Here is a 10,251-nt window from a genome sequence, read left to right as displayed (position 1 = left end):
CTGGGTCACGGTCACTGTGCAGGTAGACCTGAGTCATGGTCACAGTTCAGGTAAAGCTGAGTCATGGTCACAGTTCAGGTAAAGCTGAGTCACGGTCATAGTTCAGGTAAAATCTGACTAGTAGTCATAGTTCAGGTAAAATCTGACTAGTAGTCATAGTTCAGGTAAAATCTGACTAACAGTCATAGTCCAGGTAGAATCTCAGTAACAGTCGTAGTTCAGGTAGAACCTCAGTAATGGGTGCAGTTCAGGTAGAACCTCAGTAACAGGTGCAGTTCAGGTAGAACCTCAGTAACAGTCGCAGTTCAGGTAGAACCTCAGTAACAGTCGTAGTTCAGGTAGAACCTCAGTAACAGGTGCAGTTCAAGTAGAACCTCAGTAACAGGTGCAGTTCAGGTAGAACCTCAGTAACAGTCGTAGTTCAGGTAGAACCTCAGTAACAGGTGCAGTTCAGGTAGAACCTCAGTAACAGTCGTAGTTCAGGTAGAACCTCAGTAACAGGTGCAGTTCAGGTAGAACCTCAGTAACAGTCGTAGTTCAGGTAGAACCTCAGTAACAGGTGCAGTTCAGGTAGAACCTCAGTAACAGGTGCAGTTCAGATAGAACCTCAGTAACAGGTGCAGTTCAGGTAGAACCTCAGTAACAGTCGTAGTTCAGGTAGAACCTCAGTAACAGGTGCAGTTCAGGTAGAACCTCAGTAACAGGTGCAGTTCAGGTAGAACCTCAGTAACAGTCGTAGTTCAGGTAGGACCTCAGTAACAGTCGTAGTTCAGGTAGAACCTCAGTAACAGGTGCAGTTCAGGTAGAACCTCAGTAACAGGTGGAGATCAGGTAGAACCTCAGTGACAGGTGCAGTTCAGGTAGAACCTCAGTAACAGGTGGAGATCAGGTAGGACCTCAGTAACAGGTGCAGTTCAGGTAAATTAGCGATCTCCGAGCCCCTCCGTAGTGAGGCTCCTGCAGTGTGAATGAGCTCTCAGAGAGCTGTTCCTCTATTAGCAGGAGCACAATGGGGATGGGATGAGTTCTGATTAAACCTGCCCTCACAGGGGCCAGGAGGTGATATTTTCCACCTGTCGCAGAAAGGAGAATCCGTATATAACTCATTACTTCAGTTGTACAAGGGTGAGCCTTTCAGATTTGGTTGTGGCACGGTGCCTGTGATTTGCCGGGGACTCTCACCTCCTCGGGATTGAGAGGAGAGAGTGGGAGGGAGAGAGAGAGAGGGAGAGAGAGTGTGTGTGTGTGTGTGTGTGTGTGTGTGTGTGTGTGTGTGTGAGAGAGAGAGAGGGAGTATGTATGTGTGAGACAGAGAGAGGGGGAGAGAGTATATGTGTGTGTGAGAGAGAGGGAGAAGGAGAAGGAGAGACAGACAGACAGAGAGAGAGGGAGGTTGTCAGTGGACTCAGCAGTGCTGGGTGAGAGGGCAGACTGTCGGGCCTGCAGACCTCCTCCATCCCAGCAGCACGCCTCCCCCTCTCCCCCCCACCCCCGCCCCACGCCTCCCCCTCTCCCCCCGCCCCCCGCCCCACGCCTCCCCCTCTCCCCCCCGACCCCCGCTCCCCGCCCCACGCCTCCCCCTCTACCCCTCTCCCCCCGCCCCACACCTCCCCCTCTCCCCCCACCCCACGCCTCCCCCTCTCCCCCCGACCCCCGCCCCCCGCCCCACACCTCCCCCCCTGGATCCCGGTCGAGCAGACTGGGAGAACATTTTTCAACACGCAAGCACGTTTCGGTCCAGAAAATCTCTTCCTCTCTCTGTCCGACTTCCAATCCAGTCCCCTCCGGTACCTTATAATTAATAACATCGCGTATTCACGGACCGAAGGAATGACATCACGTCATCAGTATTATTATTTTTTTAAATGATCGTGGTGTTGCACAACAAAATACACCCCGTTACAATAACACAGGGAACAGTTTGGATAACTATAGTTATTATCCCATTTTGTATATATGATTTGGGTATGAAATATTTTTGGATAATATGATGGTCCGGCCTTAGTCGTCTTATCGCAGGCTGCTGTTTTGGTACAGCGTTAATGCACAGCCAGCTATAAAACTCACTGTTCCTCCGTCAGCGGTCATTATGCCGCTGATATATCATTTGAAATTAGATTTATTTTCTAACTCTCACAATGGGACACTGTCAGTTGGAGTCGGTTTGTGCTGCAAGCTTGACTTGAGCTGAAGCACGCACCCTTGTGTGCTGATGACTCTTCATCAAGACTCAAAATTGTTTTTAAAATCATGGTATGTGCAGCATTAGGAGAAATTAGTCTGAAGAAATCGTCTCTACGTTGTTTTGGCTGAATCAGTACAGTATTCTGCCAAAGGAAAATGGAATTTACAGTATATTCATGCATATCTTTTCAGCCCAGTGGATACAAACATTATGCTGAATTGTATTACTGACACAAACCCAGAGGTTGTCTTGGTTGTGGTTGTGCTGTGTAAGTACAGTTGTGTAAAGATAACGGATGGCTTGACTGATATGAAATGACTGTTATATCTGCTCCTTTTTTTTTTTTTTATATCACTTTTGCAGCAATAACCCTGAAACCAAGTGGTACCAGAAGAGTGGGTCCACATGACTGGCCCTTCCTTTTCAATGACTGTAGAAAGTTATTTGAAAAAAAAAAATATATATATATATTTTTTTTTCCACAGTATAATATCTTCCAATGATAGGGTTCCCTATCCCTTTTCTTGGAGATCCACCATCTGGCAGATTTTCATTTCAACCCTCGTTTGGCGCTCTTGAGTCTGCTAATTAGCAGCTCAACAGGAGATCTGGCTCTTGAACAAGGTGTGCTTTAAGTTAGGAGTGAAAACCTGCAGGACAGTCGAGCTCCAGGCACAGGATTGAACGTTTAGATTGCTTCAGTTGTTCTAAAAACACCAAGCTGTATCTAGCAGAATATAAACTTCAAACCAGAACAGAAGTGTTCACATTAAGGGCCACGTAGGTTTACGACAGCATGACCAATCAGAAGCAACCATTTGGTGAAAACTCATTTTCATTGGCATGGACCTTTTAAGGTTGTCCACCATGTCTCCCTGCAACAATAACGTTTTGGTTTATTGAATTGCATTTGCCCTCAAAGCAACTGGGTGTTATTCCTGTCATTCTGGCCAATGGTTTCCAAAGGATCGTTTGGTTATCCTTTATATTGCATGCAAATCTACCTCAACAATTACATTTCTCTCGACTCATTGCAGCGATTTAGAGAATGATCTTCCAGGGCCCCATCTTGTCACAATTGCAAGTTGTCCTTGGAGGATGTTTGGAGTTGTGCAATTTGTTTTAATGCAAAAACAAAAGCATGGCAAACAACCAGGAAGAACATACTCCCTTGCCAAGAAAGACAAACCCAAACCATCTGGTGTCAGTGTTCCCAGAATGCAACGGCGTCCCTGAACCCTGAATTACTCATATCTCATATCCGTGGCGGTGAAATGAATTCATGCCTGCATCATTAACACAACAAAACAAAGACTCGGTTTCCACTGCGCCAGGCACACACACATACAGGTTTTTTCTGTGTGTGTGTGTGTCGTGATGCTGAACGTACCTCCTCCCACCTGCCCCCCCTCCCCCCCCCCAACACCCCCCCCCCTCCCTCTCTCCACCTCACCCCTCTCATCACTGATATGAGATATGGTCCACACACACAGACACATCAGGCCTTCACTGACTGAGGCAGGGCTCCACCCTCTCCAGACGTAGATGGAGAACGGGCCGTGAGTCATAGCTCTCGCCCCCCTCCCCTCCTCGATCGTGTCAGCTGGTCCAAACATAAGCTCAGTCATCATTAGCAGCCCCTACCCCCCCCCATTCCACTCCATTCCTCTTGGCCCGTGCTTCTTTGTCTCCTTTAGAAACTTCGCCTTCAGCTGAGCTGCGAGCGGACCTTCATCCCAAAAAAGAACATGAAACATTGAACAGAAAAATCTCTGTTCACAACTTCGCATAGAACTCCGCGGCCTTTTTGCTCCTATGAAGCTGGGCTGGCTGCTGCACTGGGCCCCTGTCGAGAGCAGAGACAAAATGTGAAAGGCAATGTCCGAGGACTCACAACACCCCTGGGCACCCCTCAAATGACAGGAGCGATCGCTGTCCCCACCACGGTCAGCACCCCACCCTCAAATCAGCCTCACTCACCAGCAGCTCACTTTGCCTAATAATAACAATAATAATAATAGTAATAATAATAATAATAATAATTGATAATTATTATTTCGCTGATGCTTTTATCCAAAGTGACTTACAGTTGATTGTCCTCAGCCAGGGACAGTCCCCCCTGGAGCAATGTGGGGTTAAGGGTTTTGTTCAAGGCCCAACGGCTGTGTGGATCTTATCATGGCTACGCCAGGGCTTGTTCCACCAACCACCAGCCTTCCGGGCCCCTGGCCTGTACCTTAGCCCCTAGGCTACAGGCTGCCCCCATGTCACAACAGGCTGCCCCCGTGTCACGACAGGCTCCCCGTGTCACGACAGGCTCCCCGTGTCACGACAGGCTCCCCCATGTCACGACAGGCTGCCCCCGTGTCACGACAGGCTCCCCCGTGTCACGACAGGCTGCCCCATGTCACAACAGGCTGCCCCCGCGTCACAACAGGCTGCCCCCGCGTCACGACAGGCTGCCCCCGTGTCACGACAGGCTCCCCCGTGTCACGACAGGCTGCCCCATGTCACAACAGGCTGCCCCCGCGTCACGACAGGTTACCCCCCATGTCACGACAGGCTGCCGAAAGGTGGATCGGATGACCAGCAGTATATTAGGACCCTGATGGAGTCTGTGATTTCCCAGCGAGGAGCAGGATGTTCTCTCTGCGCGGCTGCAGAGGAACGGCGGAGGTCAGAGGGGAAAGCGCAGCAGCTGCCATGGTTACGGGCGGCGGCCCAGCTCCCTGAGCAGAACGAACGAAAGGCCACTTAGAGCCCCACGCACCTCCACAGGAGCATCTGTCCCACCTGCTGGCCTGTCCCGGGCCAGCCTGCGATAAGGGCCTGGCGTGGAGAGGGCCTGGACGTCCTGGGCGTGTCAGGAGCGATGCTCTGCCGATGCTGGTGTGTGACGTGCGACGTGCTGGAGGGGGCCGAGAGCTCACCTGGCTCTGTGTGCCTGTCACCAGGATTAATGAGACGGGAGTCCACACACCTGCCTGTGACTGTTACAAACATCTGTGCCGTGTTTGTGTGTGTGTGTGTGTGTGTGTGTGTGTGTGTGTGTGTGTGTGTGTGTGTGTGTGTGTGTGTGAGTGTGTGACTGTGAATGTGAGTGTGTGAGTGAGTGAGAGAGAGAGAGAGAGAGAGAGTGTGAGAGTGTGAGAGTGTGAGAGTGTGAGAGTGTGAGAGTGTGAGAGTGTGAGAGTGAGTGTGAGTGTGAGTGTGAGTGTGAGTGTGAGTTTGAGTGTGAGTGTGTCTGTGTCTGTCTGTCTGTCTGTCTGTCTGTGTCTGTGTGAAACTTATTTCAGATATTTAAGAACATCGGGACCATATTGTGGTAAACTGTTGTGGTAAACTGCCCTTCACTAAGTCCCTTTGGCTCGTTGAGGTAGTTTTGTTGTGCTGGGTTTATCAGCAGGTACACAGGTGGCTTTGGTAGGCAGCGAGTGCCTCTGTGTTTTTAAGAATCGGCGACGGGGAATCCTAAATGAAATACCATCAAGGCCGGGAAACAAAGCACGCCCTGTTGTGAAAACATATGGTCCAGATGGAGGCAGTGTTAATGGCGCTCAGTTTACAGTGGCGGTACGTGACTCTCTCCACCACGCCACCCCGGCTCCTGCTGGTGCGTATGTCCCCCGGTCCTCCTCCTTCCGCTGTACCGTCCTCCGCTAAACCGTCTGGGGAACCCAGCAACAACACGAAAGTTTGGAAACTTGAACAGATTCTTTTGTTCGTTGTTTGTTTTGTAAAAGTCTGATCCGTTCCGGCTGTGCAGTGCTCGGTGCGTTAGCACGTTAGCGCATTAGCACGTTAGCGTAGGGGCACGTCTTTAGGTTCCGAGCTGTTGCTCGGGGCGGGGGGGGGGGGCGATACACACTGTATGCCTGCCGTGGATTGTGGATTTACATTTGGTCTGGTGGTGCTGAGGAAAAGAAACCTTATTGAATTAAAGGTTTAATGTTTATGGCATGTTATGTGAGCTATAGGGGAATGCTCCCGTATAAAACATTTGTGTGTCTCTACAGGCCTGTTTATAGTCCAGTGACAGAGTGTGTCTCTACAGGCCTGTTTATAGTCCAGTGACAGAGTGTGTCTCTACAGGCCTGTTTATAGTCCAGTGACAGAGTGTCGCTCGACTGAAATTGCAGAACGTTTGTGAAAGTTGTATTGTCACCCAACATAAACCGGTCATTGTCCTCAACAGCAAAAATATAAACACACTCCAGTATAAACCAAGCTTCGCTGCGACCAGCAATATCCGTTACATGTAGCCAGTCACAGCACTGTCGCTGGACTATAAACTGGCTTTAAGTTGTCATTTGTCATGAAGTTGACATGGCTCAGGCAGTAAGGGCAGTTGTCTGGCAGTCGGAGGGTTGCCGGTTCGATCCCCCGCCCCGGGCTGTGAGCAAGACACTTAACCCCCAAATGCTCCTGACGAGCTGGTCGGCGCCTTGCATGGCAGCCAATCGCCGTCGGTGTGTGAGTGTGTGTATGAATGGGTGAATGAGAAGCATCAATTGTACAGCGCTTTGGATGAAGGCGCTATATAAATGCCAACCATTTACCATTTACCATTTGGCTGTCCTATCCCTGACTTTTTCTGTGTGCTGTAATGCCTATGCAGATTGCGTACACGTTGACTCCATTTTGTGCTTTCAACACAATCTCTAGCTTTAGCTCTATCTGAGATCGGCTGAGAAACTCTTTAGCTTGTTGGAAAGCTGAAAACCTCCTTTTGCACACGGTTGCCCATTAACACAGTCAGAGATTGCATCGTCTCCAATATTTTTGGGCTTTTTTCATTCCGAGCAGCGTGTGGTCCAAAGGCTTTGATCTTGCGGCTCTTGCTGCTGTTCTCATTGTTAATATGGTGTGTGGTTGTAGAACAAATGTGTTTCTGACTCCACAGGGCTGTTCATATTTCAGCCGTGTTCGGGAAGGCTGGTTTACGTGGGCTAGACCACAGCTCCTTCCTCTGATGCAGCGTTGTGATGGGGCTGACTGATATCGGCCCTGTCTCGGTTGGGTTGTCCCGATAGACCAGGGGTGTCAAACTCCAGTCCTGGAGGGTCTGGACTCACCTTGTTCACACACCTTGTTCACACGCCTTGTTCTCAAGGCCTTCATTAGCTGCTGATTGAAAGGAAACCACAAATACGGGCAGACACTGTGGCCCTCCGGGACTGGAGTTTGACACCCCCTGCTGTAGACCCAGCCCTGGGGCCTTGACCCAAAAGCGGCCTCGCCTGATTGGACCTCACGCTGATATTTCCCTGACAAGCGACTCCGGCCCTGGTGACATCCACAGCCACTGTGCGGTGTCTGACAGGAAAGAGATGATTAAAAGTAAATTACTCCCTCACTTCTCTGAGAAACACTCGAGCGGTGTCCTGCCCTTTATAACGCCCGGGGAAATTAAGAGGGCCCAGCCCGCCGCAACTTGGCTTTTCCAAAACAATCACGCGTGGAATCAATCGCGGAAGATTGGCTTTGATGCCACCGCTTAGGCTAACCGAGTTGCGCTATTGTCTTTTTGAATAAAAGGTATTTCGGCGAAACGATATCGATTTTAATTCCCGTCGGTGAGGGAGGTAGAAAGGAGAAACGTAAGCGATCTCTCTGCTTTGGTCAGGTGGGTTGATAACGAGTCGTGTCCGTTCAGTCCCCAGGGAACGGGGCCCTGTCTGCTCTGAATATAAATTTAATTAGCAACAAATAAGAAATAAGAAGGCACATTTTAAATTGTAATGACTGCAGGTTATCAATATGTTCATAGTCAGGTGTCGGAATAATAATAATAATAATAATAATAATAATAATAATAATGCATTTTATTTGTAGTGCACTTTACATTTGGAGACCAAATCTCAAAGTGCTACAGGGTAAAAACAGGGAATAAAACACCCAATGGCATGTATAAAATATAAAAACTAAGAAAAAGCTTTGGTAAAGAGGTAGGTTTTTAGTCCTCTTTTAAAAGCATCAGTGGTCTGCGGTGCTCTCAGGTACTCGGGGAGGGCATTCCACAGGCGGGGAGCAGCCGAGCAGAAGGCTCGGTCGCCCATGGTGCAGAGCTTGGTCTTGTGAGGACGGAGGCGGTTGGTGTTGGCAGAGCGAAGGTTTCGAACGGAGGGTTCTGGGGTGAGGAGTGGCAGTGGGGTATTTACACTTCTCTGTGTGATAGAGCCAGCCATAGACGGAAAGCAGAGGCAATTAAGAACGACCAACTTGAAATTTGTATTCCGTATCGCCAGCGTTGGGAGCGCGTTGCCTGAACACGGTAAATAATATAGCGGTTCAAAATGTTCCTGCTCTGGTTTGGTTAGGTGTGAATAGAAACTTACTCATTACCTCCTTGTTTGTGCAGTTCAGTTTGGGGTTAGTCTTCATTTCTGGCCTAAATGAACAAAGAAAAAGGCTGTTTAATAATACACGCCATCTACACGAGCCTGCTGTAAAATTCATTGGAAAATGTAATGGCCTCTTTTAAAATAATATTTATTTTAGATTAAACAATTCTGGTCCAATCCTGGAGAGCAGACAGTAGATGTAAACATATTTCATATTTCACGCATGGTCTTCCTGGCTGCTGATTATAAGTCATAGCAGTGCCTCCGAACAGCGTTCGAAATCAATCATAACCGCGAAACGGCCGACGTTAAATTTCCTTTAAGGAAACCCATTTGTTGTGATGTATTGCACTCATGTTTCTGATAGAATGTAGCTTTGAACTTTTCTGTGATTATAAATGCATTTAACCGGTCTAAATGCTGGCTGGCACGTTGATCGATACATTTTTATTTTCCGTTTGTCTGGAAAATACACAAAGATAAGAGGGATAACCTATTAACCGCGAGCGTGCTTAAAACCGCCAGGTGAAGTGCCTTTAATAGTAGCTCACTCAAACTTGTGCACTGGAGTGTTCTTCTTGTGCACAATTCTTGTGGGGCACTGTTAATGTATGCCAAGCCAGTGTTTCTCAACTCCAGTCCTTGGGCCCAATTGGCAGAAGGTTTTTGATGTAACCAGGAACTCACACACTCACACACCTGATTTGAACAAATCAACCAGAAGCAGATGGGTTCCCCTACTGAGTCAGGTTCTGCTCAAGGCTTCTTCCTGTTGGCCAGGGAGTTTTTCCCTTGCCGCTGTTGCCCTAGCCGTACTCTTGGGGACCAGTTTCTCTGTAAAGCTTCTTTGCGACAATGGCCCTTTGTTAAGAGTGCTATACAAAAAAAATGGATTGAAACAATCAAAAATGCCCTTGATTAGTTAAATCCAGTGTGTGTGTGTTCCTGGTTACAAAAACCTTCTGGTAAGTAGGTCGTGCGAATGAGCTGAGAAGCACTGTACAGACTGCAGACAGTAAAGACAATCTCAGAGACAGGTTATCTTTATTCCATCACACTTCTGGGAGCCCCGGCTTTATAAAAAAAAAAGAAGTGTTTATTTATTTAAAGAACATGTCATGACTTGAATGTTAACTTTTTACAACAATCCGTTTTATACGGAGCAGAAGTGTTTTCGCCTTCCGGTGAGATTTAAGATTTCTTCGTCTTGAGTCGGAACAGCCTCGCCCCGTTGAAATGAGTCAAACTGTCTGACATTATTGGCAATATTTTTTTGTCTTTCTTGGTGAAAAAGTAATAAAAATAAGATTTTAAGTGTAAATACAAGACTATACGGTCCTTGGAAAGATTCACTTTTTTTGTGTTTCCCTACCTGGCCAATCTCATTGGACAGAGCCTCCCAGCGTTATTCACTGCCTGGTCATATTCGTGTGCTAGCGCTTTATTTAACATAAACCATTAACTACCTTTATTACCAGGTATTTACTGGATACATAAACACTCAGTGAGCACTTTATCAGGTATTCATTAGACTTATTTTTTAGACTTATTGGTCTTCTGCTGCTGTAGCTTATCCACTTAGATGTTTGACATGTTGTCTGTTTAGAGATGCTCTTATGCATTCTCTGCAAACTCAAGAGACTGTTATGTGTGAAAATCACACGGATCAGCAGTTTCTGTGATGTTCAAACCACCCTGTCTGGCACCAACAATCATTCCATG

The 10,251-nt window shown here is 47.9% G+C and overlaps 1 protein-coding gene across 2 annotated transcripts in view; it reads left to right on the top strand.

The window, feature by feature from the left end:
• LOC133119387 (thyrotropin-releasing hormone-degrading ectoenzyme-like) overlaps positions 1-10,251 on the top strand; it is a 127,658-nt gene that overhangs the window by 68,356 nt on the left and 49,051 nt on the right. The gene's annotated exons all lie outside the window — the stretch shown is intronic.

The sequence above is a fragment of the Conger conger genome, chromosome 19 (genome assembly GCF_963514075.1).
Source record: "Conger conger chromosome 19, fConCon1.1, whole genome shotgun sequence".
Taxonomy (NCBI): Eukaryota; Metazoa; Chordata; class Actinopteri; order Anguilliformes; family Congridae; genus Conger; species Conger conger.
The sequence above is the reverse complement of the archived record's forward strand: the minus strand, read 5'-3'. Positions and strand labels throughout refer to the sequence as shown.